We start from the raw sequence: 21,502 nt of genomic DNA on the forward strand, positions 1-21,502 counted from the left end.
ATGTTGTCAGTGATGTTTCTTGAGGCGGGCGAGCCGTGCAACCACATGGGGTGCCCGCCGCGGCACTTTGCAGGTCCTTGTTTCCTCCTCCTTCAAGGACAGACGTGATTGCGTCGTGACGTCACGACGCAACCACGTCATTCCGCAAAACTCCGCCCCCCAGCAGGAGTACCGATGACAAGAGGAGGGGGAGCCAAGCTAGAAGGAGAAGGCGGCCAGCGCGAGGAAGGAGTTGCGGGCCGAAGAGCGGGAAGATCCTCTTCATATGTAAGTAGTCTCCCCCCCCCCCTTCCTCCCCCCCACTTGACACTTGCCTGCCGTACTGTATAAAATGGAACTCTTGCCTGCCGTATTGTGTAAAATGGGGACACTTGCCTGCCGTACTGTATAAAATGGGTACTCTTGCCTGCCGTAATGTGTAAAATGGGGACTCTTGCCTGCCGTAATGTGTAAAATGGGGACACTTGCCTGCCGTAATGTGTAAAATGGGGATCCTTGCCTGCGTAATGTGTAAATTGGGGACACTTGCCTGCCGTACTGTGTAAAATGGGGACACTTGCCTGCCGTACTGTGTAAAATGGGGACACTTGCCTGCCGTAATGTGTAAAATGGGGACACTTGACTGCTGTAACATGTAAAATTGGGACACTTGCCTGCCGTACTGTACAAAATGGGGACTCTTGCCTGCCGTACTGTGTAAAATGGGGACTCTTGCCTGCGTAATGTGTAAAATGGGGACACTTGACTGCTGTAACATGTAAAATTGGGACACTTGCCTGCCGTACTGTACAAAATGGGGACTCTTGCCTGCCGTACTGTATAAAATGGGGACTCTTGCCTGCCGTATTGTGTAAAATGGGGACTCTTGCCTGCGTAATGTGTAAAATGGGGACACTTGCCTTCCATAATGTGTAAAATGGGGACACTTGCCTGCCGTACTGTATAAAATGGGGACTCTTGCCTGCCATACTGTGTAAAATGGGGACTCTTGCCTGCCGTACTGTGTAAAATGGGGACTCTTGCCTGCCGTAATGTGTAAAATAGGGACACTTGCCTGCCGTACTGTGTAAAATGGGGACTCTTGCCTGTGTAATGTATAAAATGGGACTCTTGGCTGCCGTACTGTGTAAAATGGGGACTTTTTTTTTTCCTGTGGTGGCCGTGATGATAAGATCAGATGAGGCCACGCCCATTTTTATGAGACCACACCCATTTTAATGAGGCCACACACTCTTGCCGGGAGCAAATGCGCACGCATGCTTTTTCTTTTCATATCTATGGGGAGGAGGGGGCGCAGTTTTGTTTTATGTCAATGGGGGGGACACGCATTTTGAAATCTCGCACTGGGAGCCAAATTGGCTAGAAACAGCCCTGCATCTTGTGCCTAGGTGCAGCAAACTAGCCAAGATAACCGTGGACCCATCTGTACATCAGAGCACTCTCATTTTTCCCAGATAAGGAGAGTTATGGCAGACTTACCATTGTTAACTCTCTTTCTGCGAGGTACATTGGGTTCCACTGGGAAACATCGGGGTGTAGAGTGGATCTTGATCCAGAGGCACCAAAAGGCTAAAGCTTTAGGCTGTCCCAGAATGCATTGGGGCCTCCTCTATAACCCCGCCTCGAGGCACTGTGAGCTCAGTTTCATTAACCAGTCCAATGCAGGAGCAGGTAAGAGATAAGGTAGAAGTTAGTCACATAGAACCACATTCTCATGACAGGAGAAGGGACCAGCGGCTAATGCCATACAAACCCATAGAAGCTAGGTGCGTCAGTGCGGGCGCCCTATGGAACCCAATGTACCTCACAGAAAGAGAACTAACAATGGTAAGTCTGCCAAAACTCTCCTTTTCTGCAGCAGGTTACATTGGATTCCACAGAGAAACATTGAGGATGTCCTAAAGCAATTCCTCAAAGGAGGGGATGCGCCTTAGTGGGAATGAAATCCCGGCATCCAAAGGAAGCATCCTGGGAGGCGGGAGTATCAAAGGCATAGAACCTAATAAACGTGTTCACAGAGGACCACGTAGCGGCCTTGCATAATTGTTCTGCAGGCGCACCACGGCGAGCAGCCCAAGAAGGTAAAACAGACTGAGTATAATAGGCATTAATAGCAGCACGACCAGGGAAACCAGCATGTGCATAAGCTTGTGCAATCACCATTCTAATCCATCTGGCCAAGGTTTGCTTATTCGCAGGCCAGCCACATTTGTGAAAACCAAACAAGACAAAAAGGGAGTGTGACCTCCTGATAGAGGCAGCCCTCTCCACATATATACAAAGAACCCATACCACATCCAAAGACCGCTCTTTGGATGTCAAATTAGAAGAAATAAAGGCCGGAACCACAATCTCTTGGTTAAGGTGAAAAGATGGCACCACCTTAGGTAAACAACCTGGGCAAGTTCTAAGAACTGCCTGGTCACGATTAAGTATTAGAAAGGATGGATGACAGGACAATGCGCCTAAATCCAACACCCTTCTAGCAGAGGCAATAGCCAGTAAAAACAAGACCTTGGCCGTGAACCAGTTAAGGTCCACCGTCTCAAGAGGTTCAAATGTAGACTCTTGCAGGGCATTCAGGACAACAGTCAGATCCCATGGAGCCACAGAAGGGACATATGGATGGTGAATCCATAAGACACCCTGAGTGAATGTACGTACGTACGTACGTACGTACGTACGTACGTACGTCCGTCAGGTATAGAAGAAATTTTTTTCTGAAACCATACCAACAAGGCAGATATGTGAACCTTGAGGGAGGCCAGATGAAGGCCTAAGTCCAGGCCTCTTTGCAGAAAAGTCATAATTCTGGAAGTTCTGAATCTGTATGCATCATAATTTTGATCAGCACACCAGGGGAAGTAAGAATTTCAGACCCTGCAATAAATCCGAGCTGAAGTCGGTTTACGGGCTTTTAACATGTAGTTTGGATGACCGCCTCAGAGAATCCTTTGACTCTCAGGAATGATGCTTCAAGAGCCACGACGTCAAAGCCAGCTTGGCCAGGTCTGGATAAAGACAAGTGCCTTGTACGAGGAAGTCTGGGCGGTGATGAAGGAAAAGATGACGCTCTATTGATAGACCCTGCAGGTCTGAGAACCAATGCCGTCTGGGCGGCCACGCTGGAGTGACTAGAAGTAGAAATCCTCCTTCTTGTTTGAACTTCCGCAGGACCCTGGGTAGGAGTGACACTGGAGGGAACACATAGGGCAGCCAAAAGTTCCATGGAATTGCCAGTGCATCCATGAATGCTGCTTGAGGATCCCCGTTCCTTGATCCAAAGTCCGGAACCTTGTGATTGTGTCGAGACGCCATCAGGTCTACGTCTGGTAGGCCCCACTTGTCCACTAGGAGTTAAAAGACTTCTGGATGAAGACTCCGCTCTCCGGCATGCACGTCCTGGTGACTGAGGAAGTCCGCTTACCAGTTTAGGATGCTCGGAATGAACACTGCCGATATTGCTGGCAGATGGCGCTCCACCCAACTAAGGATTTTTGACACTTCCATCATAGCCATGCGGCTGCGAGTGCTGCCTTGATGGTTAATGTATGCCACCGTAGTGGCATTGTCTGACCGTACTTGAACCAGCCTGTTCTGTACCAGAGGCAGGGTGAGAATCAATGCATTGAACACCGCCAACAACTCCAGAATGTTTATTGGGAGGAGTGATTCCATGGTCCAGCGACCCTGAAGAGAGTGTTGCTCCAACACCGCACCCCATCCCCTCAGACTGGCATCTATTGTCAGCTGGACCCAGTCGGGGATCCAGAAGGGACAGCCCCTGCTCAATTGCTGGTCCTGTAGCCACCAGGTCAGCGACAGACGAACCTCCGGAGTCAAAGTGATCATGTGAGATCTGATCTGACCTTTTGTAGAGCTTGCGCCTTTACCGTATCCGAAGGGATAACCGTGGTTCAAAACTGGTGAGGGGGACGTCTCTTTAAGGAGACTGCATACCCGTGAGAGACATCTTCCCGCACCCATGCATCTGAAGTGGTCTTTAACCAGACCTGGGTGAACTGCAGAAGTTGGCCTCCCACCCTGGGGTCTCCCAGGGGGAGGCCTGCACCATCATGCGGCAGGCTTGTCTTGTTTAGAAGCAGGCTGACGGGCCACCCAGGACTGCTTTGCCTTGAGCTTAGTGGTTTTGGGAGCACAAGATTTTCTTGGTTATGCCTGACCTTTTGCTTTCCCTTGGAAGGAATAAAAAGTGGTACCTTTAGCCTTCTGTGCAGGAGGATTAGTAATTGGGAGAAAGGCAATCTTACAAGCCGCCAATTCAGACACAATTTTATTTGGGTCTTCCCCAAACAAAATGTCCCCCTTAAAGGAGAGTACCTCCAAGGTCTTTTTGGAGTCTAGGTCCACCTTCCATGACCTTTACCACCGAATACGGCAAGCCAGGACAGACATAGCTGATGCCTTGGCTGCAAACACACCCACCTCAGAGGATGCCTCCTGAATGTAATAGGCGGCGGTGGTAATATGAGACAGGTATTGTCTGGCATTGTCATATATATCCTCAGGCAGCTCTTCCTCTAATGCCTGAACCCATGCTTCAATTCCTTTTGCAACCCAAGAGGCCGCAATAGTGGTCATTGTACAGCACCTGTAAGGGAGTAAATAGACTTCAGGCATCCCTCCACCCACTTATCTGTCAGTTCCTTCAGTGCGCTGTATACAGGTGGCAGGCAGAGTGGATGACACAGCGCTGTATACAGGTGGCTTAACAAGGAAGACCTTGCCCTGCAGTCCCAGAGACCAGCTGCAACTATGCTTATAAGATGGCACCCAGCGTCTCAGTCAAGGAGTGAGGGAGAGTGTGAGGCAGCTACAGGGTGGGAAAAACTGCAGTAGATGGCGCCCTTGTCTGGGAAGAGGCTACAGGTCGAGAGCCAGCTCCCCTATGCTGAACTTCCACCCCAGGTACTACCAAGCCTTATTAAATGGGGCTTTTGTACACCCGACCTGTGCTCTATTGCCCTGGTGGTCTAGTGGGGTCCTGCTCGGTGACACTGTCCATGCCAGCGACCCGTCTTCCTAGGTCACAGACGCAATGCAATTTAATGGTGTGTCCTACCTGGGGGACACTCTTACCTCCTCCCCATAGCAGCCACGCGAACCTGGAGAGCGACTGTGACTGTGCGCCTAAAGCCGGAGCGTCTCCACCGCAAGTACCCGGGAACAGGCTGTAGTGGTATGTGACGCCGCTTGGGAGGTGATGGAGCTGCAGGCCTGAAGTGTCACCATGACATACATCGCTGACAGCCCAGTTTTGAAGAAATTTTCTGTCAGAAAAAGCTTTTTCAGGGCTGCCCAGTGCAGCCCACCTGTTAAGCTACCTGCTGCTGCAGACAGCAACTGAAACTGAGCTCACAGTGCCTTGTGGTGGGGTTAGAGAGGAGGTCCCAATGCATCCTGGGACAGCCTAAAACTTTAGCCTGTTGGTGCCTCTGGATCAAGATCCACTCTACACCCTGATGTTTCCCTGTGGAAACCAATGTAACCTGCTGCAGAAAGAGGGGTTCATCTACAGAAAGAGCCACCTTTATCTTGGCTTTTAATAGGATTAACTGAGCCAGGGCAGTCGGACTTAATCCCCTGCTGTATTGTTCTCTCTTATTGTATTACAGCTGAGAACAATAGATGAAAGGCTTATGCTAATAAACCATGGTGTGCCTAGGCGCAACATAGATGTCAAGATAATCGTGGCTCCATCTGTAGTTTTCTGTGTACGGAATTAGAGTAGTTGGCTAAAATATACCCCCAAAACGGTCGCAACATGACTGCATTTTTGCTGCCACTCCCCATAACTGCCCCAAAGTGAATTCTGACTGTCAGTCACTTAACAAAGAAATTGTTACTGTGAGTGACATTGCTGGTACCTAGACATGTATGTGTGCAGTGTGACTATGAAGCATGCGTGGCCAAACTGTCATTAGGTACTGCCCAACACTTGGAAACACCCATGATTTGTGGGTCCACAGCAAGGTGTAGAGCTTAATGCCCATCCCACCATCAGGGAACCACCCACAATTTGTAGGTCTGCTTTGAGGGGAGGTGCTAAATGGCTAATTCCAGTCATGTGGCCCCATTCCCTTCACGCTGCCTTGCGATTGCTGGTGATTTTAACACCATTCTTACCAGAAGCAGGAAGAATGTTGGAGAGTTGCCTACTCTACAAGGGCTGCAGGGGACTTCCCCAAAAATCGTGAGCCTCCCACAGATTCTGGGAAGGCTGGCAAGTATGATGTGTAGTCAGCCGATAATCGCTCAACTCTGTAAATATAGACATATTGTACATCTCTCAATCAGACCCCCAGTCAGAATACAGCCAAATAAGACCTTCTGTAGATACAACAATGGGAGGGAGTCCCTGCTCAGGACATGCATATGCAACTAACTCAGCATGGATAAAAAAGATACAAATTGTACATACTGTACATTTTACAATACCATATGACTGAAGAAAAACACAGCATTGACTTAATTATTTTAATGCATTTGTTTACAGAGAATATACCTGATGGCAAGTGAGTGTATATAAAATGGGTGTAGTATGAGTTGCCGGCAGCCGGGTCCCTGGCGGCCAGCATACCAGCGCCGGGATCCTGACCGCCGGCTTGCCAACAGTGAGGCGAGAGTAAATGAGCCCCTTGCGGGCTTGCTACACACGCCACGCTATCTATTCTCCCTCCAGGGAGGTCGTGGACCCCCAAGAGGGAGAAAAGGTGTCGGTATGCCAGTTGTCGTGATTCTGGCGGAATACTGTGCGCCGGGATCCCAACAACCGGTATACTGAATACCACCCTATAAAATTTGTGATAGATTACATGCCATGGCAACACTGTCTAATGTCAGTTGTGAACTGTCTGTGGTAAAAATAGTGTCAGGATGCACTGGAGCAAGAATTTTACTTTTGCTCAATGGGTTAATTAAAATAAGAGATCTGTCACTGCATTAAGATATTAAGCAGTAAAGCAATATTCTTACTATGTACTAGAAAAAACAGTTTTCTAAAGAAGCATGTTTATAGATATGTTGTCACAGATGAGAACACATTCATATAGCAGTATGTCCATATGTCATAATACAGGTATTAGCTTTTTATAGCCCTGCCAGCTGCTGGCCTAGCATTAACATTGGCTATTGGATGATTCTCTATCCATTTCTATTCACAATGTTATCCATGCTGAAAACGTGCATCGCATTCATCTTCTCTACTGTATTCATTTCTGCTGCCAGTCAGTAAGTGTAAATGAGGCGTGACACCACAGAGGACCTACCCTGCATAAACAATATTTTAAAATTAAAAATAAATATGATGGTCTTCCCTAAAATGCTAAGATCTAATTGGACCATACTGCCAGTAATTAACTTTTTCATTTACAGAGGTAACCTTAATTAAATGAACAGCAGAAATGTATTCTGCATGGGTGAGATGATAAATGAAATGACATCCTAGTCTCAACAAATCAAACTGTCGTAAGTGGTCTACTGAAATAGCCATGATGTGTAAAATTCAGTCTTTTGGAAATTGGTGACCCACCATATGTTGTCAATTTCCTAATTTCTTGGCTTTATCTAGCGTGCCCCACAACAATGCTACAACCAGCTGCTGATGAACCAGTGTCAAACATGCCAAAAGGTATTAATTTAAACATCCAGCTACCTCCATGTATCTTTCTTACTTTTGATGTGGCATGTGTAATCATGACAGCTCTGCTAGTATTCAGTGAAAGAAGATTAATCCAAAATATTAAAATCACGGTTAAAGCTTTATGAAAATGAGATAATGTACCTTTTGAAAGCAAATTAAATTAATGTCCTATGAAATAAGCTATTATAAACCCTGAATCATTGTGCTTTGTCTATACAAGAACATATGCTTTAGTAATGAGTAGTGAGGATACAGTTCAGCATGACGTTAGTTACAGAATGTCATTTCATATATCCTGATTTACTGTGAAAGAAATGCTTCACATAAACTCATAAGTAAAGATATATTTTCGTAAAGGAAAGCCAGTCGCAAAAAAAGTTAGACTAAATTTTCTTTTAGTTTTATATCCTAACTTTTCATTTTCTAGTTTAAGTACACAAAATTGATAGAGAGTACAACTATTTTATTTTCCAAAACACAACTGAGTTAGTTATTTCTATTATGAAGTCTACACTGGAAAACAATGCTTTATCAGTTATCATTTTACACTAGCATTCTGTTTTATGCATAAATATGTCAGGTAAGGCACATATGACCTGAAGACCCAGTCCTAAAGTAACATTAAATGTGGGGATTTAGGCATCTATTTACTAAGCCTTGGATGGGGGTTAAGTGCACAGAGATAAAGTACAAGCCAATCAGCTCCTAACTGTCGTGTCACAGGCTGGGTTCGAAAAATGACATTTAGTAGCTGATTGGCTGGTACTTTATCCCATCCACTTTATTTCCTTCTAAGATTTAGTAAATAGACCCCTAAGTCTGAAAGAATCTTTTAAAATTCTTTAACTACTTCAGCTTTTGGCCCTATAAGGGGCCCATTTATCAAGAATCGCATTTGCAATTCAATCTGGGTGTGATATTAATGCCCAGAATAGCATTGCAAGATGCAAAACGTACAGCCGGATGTAATAATCTGCAGCCGCAGGGACTAGAGCTCCTAAAGGAGTCCGTCCCTGTGATGTGTTCAGCATGGCAGCAGAGCTCCTGTGCATGTGCGGTCCCACTGAGCACACAGTCGCAATGACCATTGCCAGGTATGGTTCCAGAGGAACCCTTTGCCGGCTATCTATGGGCAGTATAGCCCATAGGCAACAATGGGCTAATGCCATCTTCAGATGGCGTTACCTGTGGGGGCCAAACTTGGGAATGTTTGGTAAATATGGTAGCATCACATTTCCAATGCAAACCTATGAGGCTCTAGTTGGTAATGGAGAGGTCACAGCCAGTGCCGACGCTACCCGCTCAGCAGATACTGCAAAGCAGGGAGGAGCTGAGCCTGAGAAGTGCTCTTCTTGCTCTGCTACTCTGATCTCCGCAACTGGTGCCCATTGCCACTGTGCCTGTCAGACAGACAGTGGCACCGACAGCGTGAAGCATGGCTTCATGGTAGCAGCCCCAGCAGTGTCCCAAGTCAGGCCAGCGATCTACACATGCAAGCTCGGAGGGAGACAGCAGCTACTGTGGATCCACACCTGGAGCTGTGGCCACAGCAGGGACCAGCCATACCTTTTCACTGCCCGGTATGTGTAGATGCCACCAGGCACCTCTCAATACCAAAATGGTTCAGCGAGTGGGGCAAAGGGACAGTGAGTACCTGCTAAGCGTTCTTACCCTAGACCACCAGGGAAAGCATAGTTATAAGGAAATTAAAATAAACTGATCATTTTAAAAGCAATTTAATAGGCAAAAATAAAACCACACAAATTATATGTAGGGATATATATATATATATATATGCTCTAATAATGAAACACTCATATCAACCTAATGTGAGAAAAACTTTTATTGTTATATGACCCATAATACATTGTATTAATTATCACAGCTTGAAACTGCCTTTGTTATAACTGACAGTCAGGGTATCCAATCACTGTGCAAATAGGGCGGGTGCTTCGGCCTGTAAGACTTGAGCCTCTGAAGTCGATAGAAAGAGACTTCTAGATAGGCAGGGCCATACCAAGAATAAACGCCAATTGTAGAGACCGTTCATTACGCAAAATAATCAAGAAAACGTTAAGATTAAGCGTATTCTGTATCGGCACTGGCACCTTCTTCTTAAAGACCCTATATTGGGACCACACCTACCTGATAGACCCAATATCGTTTTTAGAAAATCTAAAAATCTTAAGAACCTATTGGCGCCCAGTCAACTTCAATTAAACCACCAGAATATAGAGAACATCAGTGAACACCCCCTTATGAAGAGAAAAGGTCTTTTCCCGTGCAACAAATGTAATTGCTGTCATTTTGTCAACAAGAAAGGCTTCTGCTGGAAAGATGAGGGCAATAAAATATATCGCTTGAAGTCAGTGGTCACTTGCAATACAAACTATGTGGTGTATTAGATTGAGTGTAGTTGTAAGTTAGCTTATATAGGTAAAACTAAGAGATGCCTCAAAATAAGGATACAGGAACACCTGTGGAACATCAAAAATAAGGTTCAGAATTATAGCCTCCCCCGTCATTTCCAGGAAAAACATGATTCAGATATTCAGGGCTTGACATTTACATTGATTAAACATATACATGAAGACAAGAGAGGAGGCGATAGGGACAAGCAGTTAATCAAAAGGGAATCCTTTTGGATTTATACTCTGAACACCCTCATTCCTAATGGATTGAACGAGAGGATAGATATGGTAGCCTTTCTTTGACTGAGATAGATTTACCTATGATGCGTATACTACGCCTGCCGATAGGTGGGTTTCTATATTATCCAATAATATTATGTGCATTTTCCCCAAGTACAACCTGGGAGGGTAGTTAGGTTGTGTGGGTTAGGATATAACACAGCAAATTGCCAATTGCGTGTATGTATCATTCATTTATTATTGTTTTTCTGTTTTATATGGCTATACTGTACTATTGCAAGGATGGAGCTTTTCTCATAGTGGTGCCAGTTTAATTGTATTGTGGGGTAGTAGCAATTTTGGACATATGAACATTATATGGTTTTTATAAGCATATAGTACACTAAGGGTACTATGGGAATCAGGTGTAGCATAGCTCATATGGAGATTTAGGTCCCATATTTATTATGGGGAATGCAATCAATTTGTTTAGTATGTATGAGTTGATTCACAATCATTATGAGTATTGTATGATTATATGTAGCACAGTGAAGGTAAAATTAAGTATCAATTAAGAATAATTCTATAGCCCAATTAGGGGTAATTCTTTCTTCTTTTCTTCGATATACGATAAGGATTAACTTCATAGGTTTTGAGGTACGCAACTTATGACTAGATTCACATTCTCTAACGAGTATTGTTGCTAATATTTAATCACATGTAGCACAGTGAAGAATATATATAAAAATTAGATATTTATTAATTTTAGAATCTAATTAGGGGTTCTTTTTATCCCATATATAATAAGGATCAAATTTCATAAACTATGTTGGAGGGTTGGAGGCAACTCATATGGTTGCTTATATATCCATATGAAGATATCATGAGTATTTAAGTATTAAGTATTAAATAATTTAGTCCCGTGACCTCCTAACCTATTGAATATTTTTAAATATATTTAAATGCTTTCACATAAATATTTATATTGGCCCTATAGGTATAATGTGACTCGGTCAGATAACAGGTAATTTTAAGCGGTATAAGATTAAGAGAATCATTACTATATATCCAGTCCCGCTGTAGTGCAGTTACTAAAAAATAAATTACAATATGAGTGACGTGCGCAGGGTATATATTCCCTGCAACATGAGCCCATATCAGTTTGGAACCTTATAGGGGTCCTTGTCCGGTTTTAAATTAGGACGCGAGGTTAATATTCACCTATTCAATCATATATTCATGTTATATGGAGTGTCTTATTTACCTATAGAGTAATTTATTCTCCCCAATATACTAAGTTATGGAGCGATTATGTCCCACATTAACTGTACAGACTAATTAATACACCACTCATGATTGATCTGAGTACGTGGTTACTTAGTATCTATCTAGCCGTTCGGCTCTCCGGCTCCCTTAATCCGAGGTGAGCCTCTACATTGGTGCTTCTAGACATGTGACTCGGTCAGGTGACGGGAAGCACCCAGACGGGCCGGGTGGAACGCACAACAAAGATGGCGCTGGAACGCACAAGGTCCCGCTGCAGCGGGCGCACGCAGCCTTCAGGGTTGCTCGTTTCAGCTATCGGAGAGGGTAGATGGTACTGGTGGTAGTATAATTCCTACAGCACGAATCCACAACATTTGTGGATATGTATATACACTCACTCTAAGTCTTACAGGCCAAAGCACCCGCCCTATTTGCACAGTGATTGGATACCCTGACTGTCAGTTATAACAAAGGCAGTCTCAAGCTGTGATAATTAATACAATGCATTATGGGTCATATAACAAAAAAAGTTTTTCTCACATTAGGTTGATATGAGTGTGATCATTATTAGAGCATATTAATTCACATAAAGGTGTAGTAAAGTCTGTGGGTTGATAAGTGTGTACCTTTAATAACCAAATAGATAAAAGTATTTTTTCTTGCACCACTCATATTAGAACGCTTAATGACATCATTACACCTTCCCTTTATAAGGGCTAGCACCTAGTCCAGTGTTTTATTGCACAGGTACTGAGCTCCCACTGCAGATTCACAGAAGGTGAGACAATGTGGCATTACTCTGAACAAAGTTCTGTCTAGACGTGTAAATGTTACTATGTGTATATTCTATTTGTTTTTATTTGTAACACTGTATTCTAGTGCTTTCAATGTTTGGAAGCACTGATTTATATTACTTTTCTATATTGTGATAATGTGGAGTTCATGTGCACAAATGTCTGTCTATGACATTTTTCCAGCGCTTTAAGTGTCTGGATCTATAGATCTGCACTCTCATTCTTTGATGATAATTAATGATGTAGTTGTTGCTCTGTATGATTCATTCATTAGAGTTTTTTTTATTTAGATAGCCATTGGTAAAAATGGTATTTCTAACCAACAATATAGTTATTGATATGGCTTAAATTTCTTGATTAATATCCTGGGTATGGGTCCTTTATAATAGGGGAGGGCTCTGTAGTCTGATGAGGCCCCATTATAAGATGCATTAATCACCCACTGTTAGAATTAATAATCATTGATCTATTAAGTACTTCATGCATTTATTAATTTGCCCTAATATGAATTTATTAGGTTTCCTATCTAAGTGACCATTCAGTACCTGGGTTTCCGAATTTTTTATACAAGCTGTTTCACCATAAGGTATGTGAGGTGACAATTCGATATTTTTCCACTTTATGCATAGTATTATTATTTAGTAAATGTGATGAGACCAATATTTTTTAATTAGGCCGCACTGGTTGTTTATCAGAAAAGCCCCAGTGATAAATGGGATTTTCCACCATGCACGTGTGAACGAGTCATTTCATATTTTACTATTCGTATAAACAACTGTACGTTCCAGTCATTTGAGGTATGACCCAAGATGCAATCCATTCTTCCTTTTTCTTGTTGATCTTTCTCTGTCTGCTCGGATATTTTCAAGTTTTGTGTAATGATATGTTCCAAGTATGTTTTCATAGAGTTTACCATTCTGTAAAAATTCTTTATTTAAAAAAATTGTTATTGTACTTAGTTTTTATAAGATCTTCTACAATTATAGATGTACCCCTGATGAAGTCTTTTGTATAAGATGAAACGTGTTGGTTTGTCTGTGTTGTGATGCTATCTCTGATGCAACTTTAAGGAGAAGGAGGAGACTGTTGTGATCCATCAGCATTTGTATTCAACGCTAAGAGTCATACAGCTAAAAGTGTGGAATAATACATCTCCTCTGTATCAATTTGTATTTTTGAAGTTATGTTTTTAATACATTTTTTATGATGGAACATGTTATCACCTTATTTTAAAAAGTGTTAACCATTTAAGGGTTAGAAATTAGAGGTTGATACGACCCCTGGGCGCCAATTCTCCTATTTGTTATGTGTATGTGTGTGTGTGTGTGTATATATGTATATATATATATATATATATATATATATATATATATATATATATATATATATATATATATATATATATATATATATATAGCCACAACTAGTGGTGTGTAACCAGTGCCCAGCACACAATGCATCTGCACTGTGGGCGCAGGACCCCACCAACAGCACCCACATGGCCACCACCACAGTAATATTGTGCGGGCATCAGTGACCTGGCAGCTGCAGCGCTTGGCTACTTTTCACATAGGTAGCCTGGTAGCACTGCAGCTTTCCGTCCCTTGTTACAATCTGCCTCTGACAGAAGACAGCTGCTTTAGGAGCAAATGTAAGTATAAAAAACACAGTCTCTCTCTCTTTCTTCCTCACTCTCTCCCCCCCCCCCCCCTCCTCCCCAGTGTAATGATTAAAACTACCTGGCATAATGTGTATAAGGGGTATGACTACTGTGGGTATTATATGAATAAGCGGCATTACAACTGTGGGCTTTATCTGTATAGGAGGCACAACTACTGTGGGCATTATGTGTAAGGGGCACTACTACTGTGGGAATTATGTGTATAAAGGGCACCACAACTGTGGGCATTATGTGTATGAGGCACTACTGTGGACATTATGTGTATAAGCGGCACTACTATGGGCAGTGTGTATAAGGGGTACTATTTTGGGCAATGTGAATAAGGGGCACTACTGTATAAGGAGTACTACTGTGTAGCATAAGGGACTACTGTATATGGTGTAATGTGAATCAGGGGCATTGTGTGCTGTGTAATGTGAATAAGATTGTGCTACTGTGTGGCGTACTTTGTACTGGTGTGACCACACCCCTTCCTTGTGATACCACACCATTTTGGTGTGCACTATTCCTTTATTAAATATGGGAGGGCGCAAATTTCTAGTTCGCAGGGGGTGCTAAACACCCTAGCACCGGCCCTGGTCACAGCTGATATTTGCTGCAGTCTCTCTGTATTACTGTAAATTTGTGCTGCTCAGTCAGACTCTGGTGGTCTCCGGCCGCGCCGTGTATCTTCTCAAGTGAGCACCGGTTCGTTAGCCAATCAGAGCTTGTAGACCGGCAGCCGCTGCTCCTGACTGGCTGCTGGTCTGCGAGCTCTGATTGGCTAATGAACTGTTGCTCAGCTGAGAAGATACACGCCACGGCCGGAGACCAAAGTCTGACTGAGCAGCACTGAGGGACGGGACCGCGCTGCACTCTCCTCTCCTTCCCTGATACAGCAGCGGCTGGGAAAGGGTGGAGGAGCATATCGTCAGCTTTTACCGTAATAGTCGCTAATGGCAGCTATGGTGTGTGTGTGAGTGGCAGCCCGCGGGTACGGCATACGGTCGGCTAGATTCTTAACAATACACTGTACCCGAGCTTACCGCCACACTTGCAGGCCTGGTCTCTCCTATACAGATCTGTGACTCTATGACTCAGAGCTCCTAGTCACGCCCAGCACCATGCCCTGTGTTAACAGATGAGTCATAGAGTCACAGATCTGGACAAATATATATGAGATTAGCTGGAGTGGAATCCCATATGATAGTATAATATCTATCCTGCATACTGTAAGTGTGACAAGTCTCCTTTTTTCTTTTCATCATTGGACACAAAATAGCTAGTTCTTTTAGAACGTTAGCATAAAGTGGCCACTATATCTATTGTTTTCTTATTACAGTATGTATATTAAAATTTTTATATATGTGTTTTTTAAGTTATTAATATCATTGTGTATTTTAAATAAAGAATAGCTAAATACCAGCGCTTTTCATAACTTTTTTTGCATAGCACATAACAGCCTGTGCTGGACTGGGGAGGGATACCGGCTGTGAGCACAGCGTGTCCCTTCACGGGCTCGCTGCGTTCACCACACTTCGGGCCACAGGGTTAAATTCCCCCTCAGGTAGTGGGGTGGACCACCATCCGAGTGGGGATTTCGAGTGGCAGGCGAGATTTCGACCACTAGTATTTCACTGGGTGTCAGGATTCCGACGTCGGTATACTGACCACCGGGATCCCGGCAGCCGGCAACTGGATTGCCTCCTTTGGGGAGAGAGGCTGCTGCCGCTGATAGGTAAGATGTGTGGGAAGGGGTTGGTGCCCTTCCAGAACCCTTCAACATTAATGCACCCTGCATGCATATTATAAATGCCGTAGCAGGTTATCGTTGTTTATGACATAATTCCTATATCTTTTACAAGTTATCGCTCTATGCAAAGTTTAATAGAGTGGAAAGATGGCTACTGGTTATGTAAAATAAGTATTTCTTTATTTGTACACTGTGTTTGATATGTTTACCATCTGCAAACTGCAACATATATCAACTAAGCTGTAATCTTTGTTTCATTTCAGGTGTTTCAATATGAGTGAAGATCATGGCTAATGACATCACAGTGCCTGATTCTGAGTTGCATGCAAAAACCAATGCAGCAGCATCTATAGGCTGTTGCCTATCTACAACTTTATGACAATGGAATACAAACTCCTTTTGTGCACATCCATACAGCTGAATGTGCAAGGAGTGATACACCACCATCGGTTGCACCCAGGGGCGTAGGTTCCGGCGGAGCGTGAGCTCCAGGCACCGAAACTGTCAGAAGGTGCCGGCGAACTGTGTATAATGGGCTACCTGGCATAATGTGTATAATGGGCTACCTGCCGCAATGTGTATAATGGGCTAACTGCTGCAATGTGTATATGGGGCTACCTGCCACAATGTGTATATAGGGCTACCTGCTGCAATGTGTATATGGGGCCACATGCTGCAATGTGTATAAGGGGCTCTATTGAGGTTTTATGTGTGTAAGAGGCTCTAACTTGGCATAATTCAGGTTACCGCTGCAGGGAAGGTGATGGAGCTGGGGTCTGAGGAAGGTGATGGAGACTGAATATGGAGCTGTGGCTGAGGAAGATGAGTGTCTAGGGGCTGAGGAAGGTGATTGGGCTGTGTCCGAGGAAGGTGATGGGTATGTGTTTCAGTATATATGGGGGGAGGCGCTGAGACATGAACTTGCTCTGGGTGCAATGGCTACACGCTACGCCTCTGGTTGCTCCATGAAAATTTGTACCAGACCTATAGCAGGTGTGGTTTCTCCATCTGACCATGGCCTCCTATGTCTGTGGCTGTGCAGCTGTGAATGCAGTCGCTTGCATTGACACATCCGCAACACTCACATAAGAAGCCCTCTGGCCCTTATTTGTGTGCGCTATTAGCCAGCACCCAGACATCACTCCCAGGAACACCCATTACTTTTCCTCCACCTTTCTGATATCATCAGTCCTGATTGCAATAGCACCTTTGTGAGTACACTAAGTAACACAAGCACTGGAGCACATGCTGGCTAAGTACCTAATGTCTGGGTTTTCGTTAAGCTCCAATTATCTGGATCCAGACCCTATAGATTCCAGCTTTTTAATATATGGATTGAAAAGCCAAAATGTTTTTATATATTTTTTTTAATTGTACAAAAATAATATATATATCCATTTAAGCTAAGTTGTAATGCACTAGTTTCTTTTTCCCTGTTATGTAGTACAGGTTGAGTATCCCTTATCCAAAATGCTTGGGACCAGAAGTATTTTGGATATCGGATTTTTCTGTATTTTGGAATAATTGCATACCATAATGAGATATCATGGTGATGGGACCCAAGTCTGAGCACAGAATGCATTTATGTTTCATATACACCTTATACACGCAGCCTGAAGGTCATTTTAGCCAATATTTTTTATAACTTTGTGCATTAAACAAAGTGTGTCTACATTCACACAATTCATTTATGTTTCATATACACCTTATACACACAGCCTGAAGGTCATTTAATACAATATTTTTAATAACTTTGTGTATTAAACAAGGTTTGTGTACACTGAGCCATCAAAAAACAAAAGTTTCACTATCTCACTCTCACTCAAAAAAGTCCGTATTTCGGAATACGGACTGCCACTAATCACAAGACAGAAGGTGATGACTTAATAAGCTACTTAGACCCCTTTCAGACATGCATCAAAAATCCCGGGTTTATGCACATGAATGCATCAACCCAAGATTTTGGAATGTCTGAATGTAAACGACCCAGGACTAAGTCCCGGGTCCGCAACCATGCTCCCAACCAGGGTCACAGAGCTGAGACTTGGAAATGTGTTGGTGTGCTGGACCTGGCAATTTCCCGGATCTGATGTATGAAAGGGGTGTAAGAGAAATCTTTCTCAAGTTGACAAAAAGAGTTTTATTTCCAAGAAGAAAAAGTGTTATCCTTCAATAACAAGGCCACAATAATAAAATTATACGTTGGCATGGTGAAATTGTGGAAATAAACTTTTTATGAAGTTTTGGACTTGTATCATTTGCACTTATAGATTGTAACTACTTTGTTGGTTTGTGTTTTTTTAATTTAGTGATATTCTATATTGTTTGAATTTGGGGCTACAATTTTTGTGGTGCTCATCAAACCTGTATGCATCCTTTTCTGTACATTATATACTATACTATACTGTATGTCTTTCCTTATTTATAGCAGGCTCCTTTCTGGGAATGCAACCACGGCCTCTGTCTGCCACCCTTAAAATGGTCTGTTATATGTCAATTATATTTCCATCTGTAGTGAGAGTATGCTGATGCAATATAAAGTCATGTAAAAAAAATATGTTATTGCTTATATCATTGTTAAAAGAGATGTGACATCAAATTGTTAAGTATACCGAAAGACAATTATGATTCATGTTTAATTTTCATTATATTTCTAAATTGAATAATGATGTATAAAAAATGTTGCGCTGCATATATTTGTTCTATAACATTATCAACTATTTTTCTTTTCATTTTAGAACTGGGCTCTCCTGTGAGTAGGCCAGTTAGGTCTCTTCCTCTGCTACCTGTGATGGAGACGGGATGTAATTATGATCCCTGTGACTGGGATCCCGGCAGTCAAAGCATACCGATGCTGGGATTCCCAGCCACCAAAATGGCGGCAGAGGGCCAAGGACTATTCTCACTCGTGGGTGTCCATGACACTCATAAAGTGGGAATAGAACCTGTAGTGAGCACAGCGAGCCACCGAGTCCACAAGGGGCTTTGTTGCGCTCAACTCCCCATACGCATTCTGGTGGTCGGGATCCCGTTGTCGGTATGCTGACTGCCGGGATCCCGGCTGCCGGTCAGAAAATCCCAACCCATGGAGTCACTGTGCTCTTGTGGTGTAGTGGAGGCAAAAGTTAGTTCTGTCCTGGACGTACTACTTTCATTTGAATGCTGTAGTTTGATATGTTGAGTTTACTGTAGCTCTCTTGCTGATGCTTACAAAGCATTTAATGCCACAGTCATCTGTATTAACTTATCTATGCTCTCCATGACATTTGTAAGATTATTGTGGGCAATGGAGACAGCAATTAGATATCTTACTGCCCTTTTATTTGTTAAATCCTTCGGCTCAAGTTTTAAGTTTTTTGGTCAGAATAAATCTGTCAAAGCCACTACCATTTCAATTCTAGAGTTGTTTGATGGGGAGGAGTGTTTTAATGGTCAGGCTGCTCACAATGGCTTTCTGCTGGTGCAGTTGGGGTAGAGTGTATTGCCACAAATTAAAAAATACAGTATATGATGGTGTCTTCCTTTTCAGGTGTATTCGCTTGTTATTCATCTGTAGCCTATTTGCAAGCATTTCTGATTTTGCCACTTTTTTTTTATTTATTAAAATATTAAAAAAAAAACAACACTTAACAGTTTCTTTGCTATTTTTTATCAGCATATGGTTGTGCCTGTCAATGTCTGCACTTTATAGCCATCTTATATTCAGTGACAGGCTTTGTATCACATTCTGATATGTAATGTTCTCCTTAAACAACACATGGGGCAATGTAAAACCCAATCGGTTTTGCCTTGCAAAAATATGGGCAGACTCACAGAAATTCCTGAACAGCCTGGACCTCACAGGAAATTACATATTGCTCACATTGTTTGAGAAACTTTAGGGTTTATTTACAAAGCCTTGGACAGAGATAAAGCTCCTAACTGCCATGTTGTAGGCTGTTTTTGAAAATAGGAGCTTAGTGGCTGGTATTTTATCTCCATCCACTTTATTTCTACCCAACACTTAGTAAACAGACCCCATTATCTGTATCTTTAAGGGCTCCACTGTATTAATAGATGTACAGAAGGGTTGCAGTTAGGTTGCCAGCAGTCGGGATCCTGACAGTCAGGAAACTGACTCCAGAATCCGAACCGCTGACAATGCCGCCAGCAGGAATCCCGGATAACAGGTACTATTCCCACTCGTGGGGTGTCCATGACACCCATAGATCAGGAATAGATCCCGTGGCGAGCACAGCGAGCTACCGAGCCTGCAAGGGGACTCTTTGCCCTCGTGATGCTACTGGAATACTGGCGGCTGGGATGCCATTGTCGGTATACTGGCAGCTGGCATTCCAGCCCCCAGTATATCATACTGATCCCGTTCAGACCTGATTCTATTGTTTTTTGGGAATCTGGCTGCATGTCTCCCTGATATCTTCTCATAATAACTGATAAGGGACCTTATTCAGTAAGGATTGCAATTTCTGCTAAAAAGCAGTTGCTGCAATCAAATAGTTGCCGCCCAGAAATAGAGAAAAAACACCCATTGCAGAAATTGCGAATGCATCGCAAAATGCGGGCTGATCGCAAAACCATACAAAATTACAGGAACATCGAAGATTTTTCCTGCCTGCGCCAGGCCAGGTCATCCACAATTCTTGCAACACAAGAGGCTGGAAGTGGTTGTCACTGACATCAGAGGCCCTCCTTAAAAACGCCTGGGCGCACCTATATTTTTTCAGACACGCCCAGAAAATGGCAGGTCTACACCCAGAAACGCCGAATTCCTGTCGGTCAAACAGCGGCTGCATTGCTATCATGATGTGTATGCATTTACTGTTGCTATTTTTACTCATGCGTGTGCAATGCGAATGCTGCACTTGAGCAGTTATTCGATAATTGCCCGGATTGCGATTTGCAAATTTAGCAATCCTTGACTGAAGGAGGTCCAATGTTCCTTGTAAGCATACAGTTTTTATTGTGTTAAAAGCTTATATTTCTCACAGTCTTAGTTATTGCAACCTGGCAGGCCTCATTTGCCCCTGCCTCCTCTAAACCCTTTTGCATCACACCTGCCCCATACTGCTCTGACTGGCTAGCTTCCCGCTCCAAACTACAGTATGCCTGCTCTTAACGACTTACCTGGTATAGTCACATCAGAGTTAACACTGAAAGACTTTTATTTAAAAAAAAAAAAAGACAATACAGTATATAACTGTACTAACAACACATAAGGCAGTGCCACACTGGACAACAGGACTGATGAACGATACCGTTCATTGTTTTCGATTGAACATCCCAGACTCCCGGATGAATGATAATGACCGAAATAGAGCGGCTGAATGATATGCTCCATGTCGTCAGTGATATAGCCAGAATTGAGCTGCAGCCTTATAGACGACACGAGGGAGCGCCCATCGTTCATCGCACAAAAAATAGAGTAGTCCAGAAGCACTGCTAAAAACAATTTCAGCAAATCTTCACATTCTTTTCAGACTCTTTTATACTCTTATGGGACAGGAACCTCCTTTAGTTTGTAACCCCCTCAAGACCTTTCCTCTGTGCCAAGGATTCGCACCTTTTGACTAACCTCCTCTAAGTGGAATATGTACATCAAAAGGTTTCTTTCGGTTCCTCCCATACACTTTCACTTCCCAAAAAATTGGTGACTGTCCCGTCCCTCACAGGGGGCACTCACATCGTTGCAGTTCCCTATATTCCTTGAAAGGTTTCTTTCATTTTCTCCCTGTTTCA

The 21,502-nt window shown here is 43.3% G+C and overlaps 1 long non-coding RNA gene across 1 annotated transcript; it reads left to right on the plus strand.

Annotated features, from left to right (window-relative positions):
• Positions 1-11,796: 11,796 nt before the first annotated feature.
• On the plus strand, positions 11,797-19,396 carry LOC134898400 (uncharacterized). The gene is made up of 3 exons (XR_010172213.1): positions 11,797-12,337; positions 12,871-12,939; positions 16,030-19,396. It is a non-coding gene; the product is annotated as an uncharacterized LOC134898400 (long non-coding RNA).
• The last annotated feature ends 2,106 nt before the right edge of the window (positions 19,397-21,502 follow it).

The sequence above is a fragment of the Pseudophryne corroboree genome, chromosome 1 (genome assembly GCF_028390025.1).
Source record: "Pseudophryne corroboree isolate aPseCor3 chromosome 1, aPseCor3.hap2, whole genome shotgun sequence".
NCBI lineage: Eukaryota > Metazoa > Chordata > Amphibia > Anura > Myobatrachidae > Pseudophryne > Pseudophryne corroboree.